Raw genomic sequence first — 2,490 nt, 5'->3', positions numbered from 1 at the left:
ATAAACAGGCTTAGTAAGAAAATAGGGAAACAACGCCCTTCTCAATAGTCACAAATAATATAAAATACATTGGCGTGACTCTAACGAAGGAAGTAAAGATCTATATGATAAGAATTTAAAGTCTCTGAAGAAAGAAATTAAAGAAGATCTCAGAAGATGGAAAGATCTCCCATGCTCATGGATTGGCAGGATCAACATTGTAAAAATGGCTATCTTGCCAAAATCAATCTACAGATTCAATGCAATCCCCATCAAAATTCCAACTCAATTCTTCAACGAATTAGAAAGGGCAATCAGCAGATTCATCTGGAATAACAAAAAACCTAGGATAGCAAAAACTCTTCTCAAGGATATAAGAACCTCTGTGAGAATCACCATGCCGGACCTAAAGTTGTACTACAGAGCAATTGTGATAAAAACTGCATGGTATTGGTATAATGACAGACAAGTAGACCAATGGAACAAAATTGAAGACCCAGAAATGAACCCACACACTTATGGTCACTTGATCTTTGACAAGGAATCTAAAACCATCCAGTGGAAAAAAGACAGCATTTTCAACAAATGGTGCTGGCACAACTGGCAGTTATCATGTAGAAAAATTCGAATTGATCAATTTCTATTTCCTTGTACTAAGGTCAAATCTAAGTGGATTAAGGAACTCCACATAAAACCAGAGACACTGAAACTTATAGAGGAGAAAGTAGGGAAAAGCCTCGAAGATATGGGTACAGGGGAAAAATTCCTGAATAGAACAGCAATGGCTTGTGCTGTAAGATCGAGAATTGATAAATGGGACCTCATAAAATTGCAAAGCTTCTGCAAAGCAAAAGACACTGTCAATAAGACAAAAAGGCCACCAACAGATTGGGAAAGGATCTTCACCTATCCCAAATCAGATAGGGGACTAATATCCAATATATATAAAGAACTCAAGAAGGTAGACCCCAGAAAATCAAATAACCCCATTAAAAAATGGGGCTCAGAGCTGAACAAAGAATTTTCACCTGAGGAATACTGAATGGCTGAGAAGAACCTGAAAAAATGGTCAACATCCTTAATCATCAGGGAAATACATATCAAAACAATCCTGAGATTCCACTTCACTCCAGTCAGAATGGCTAAGATCAAAAATTCAGGTGACAGCAGATGCTGGTGAGGATGTAGAGAAAGAGGAACACTCCTCCATTGTTGGTGGGATTGCAAGCTTGTACAACCATTCTGGAAATCAGTCTGGTGGTTCCTCAGAAAATTTGACATAGTGCTAATGGAGGATCGTGCAATATCTCTCCTGGGCATTTATCCAGAAGATGTTCCAACCGGTAAGAAGGACACATGCTCCACTATGTTCATAGCAGCCTTATTTATAATAGCCAGAAGCTAGAAAGAACCCAGATGCCCCTCAACAGAGGAATGGATACAGAAAATGTGGTACATTTACACAATGGAGTACTACTCAGCTATTAAAAAAATGAATTTATGAAATTCCTAGGCAAATGGATGGACCTGGAGCGCATCATCCTGAGTGAGGTAACCCAATTACAAAGGAACTCGCACAATATATACTCACTGATAAGTGGATATTAGCCCAGAAACTTAGGATACCCAAGATATAAGATAAAATTTGCTAAACGCATGAAATTCAAGAAGAACGAAAACCAAAGTGTGGACACTTTGCCCCTTCTTAGAAATGGGAACAAAACACCCATGGAAGGAGTTACAGAGACAAAATTTGGAGCTGTGACAAAAGAATGGACCATCTAGTGATTGCCATATGCAGGGATCCATCCCATAATCAGCTTCCAAACGCTGACACCATTGCATACACTAACTAGCAAGATTTTGCTGAAAGGACCCAGATATAGCTGTCTCTTGTGAGAATATGCCGGGGCCTAGCAAACACAGAAGTGGATGATCACAGTCAGCTATTGGATGGATCACACGGCCACCAATGGAGGAGCTAGAGAAATTACCCAAGGAGCTAATGGGAACTGCAACCCTATAGGTGGAACAACAATATGTACTAACCAGTACCCCGCAGCTCATGTCTCTAGCTGCATATGTATCAAAAGAAGGCCTAGTCGGCCATCACTGCAAAGAGAGGCCCACTGGACTTGCAAACTTTATATGCCCCAGTAGAGGGGAACCCCAGGGCCAAAAAGGGGGAGTGGGTGGGTAGGGGATTGGGGGTGGGTGGGTATGTGGGACTTTTGGGATAGCATTGAAAATGTAAACGAGGAAAATACCTAATAAAAAATAAATTAATTAAAAAAAAAGACCTGGTGAGTAGAACACAAGTTCTGCCAGGAGGTAGGTTTGAACACCAGATATCTGGGCATGTTCCCTGCAAGAGGAGAGCTTGCCTGCAGAGAGTAATCTGATCACTGAAATTAAGGAGAGTGCTAGTCCCCCAGGTCTGTTGATAGAGGCTAACATAATCACCTGAGGAACAAGCTCTAACTAGAGACAACTATAACAATTACCTGCAGA

This window comes from Mus caroli, unplaced genomic scaffold (genome assembly GCF_978045245.1).
Source record: "Mus caroli unplaced genomic scaffold, Mus_caroli_1 scaffold_5, whole genome shotgun sequence".
Taxonomy (NCBI): domain Eukaryota; kingdom Metazoa; phylum Chordata; class Mammalia; order Rodentia; family Muridae; genus Mus; species Mus caroli.
The sequence above is the reverse complement of the archived record's forward strand: the minus strand, read 5'-3'. Positions refer to the sequence as shown.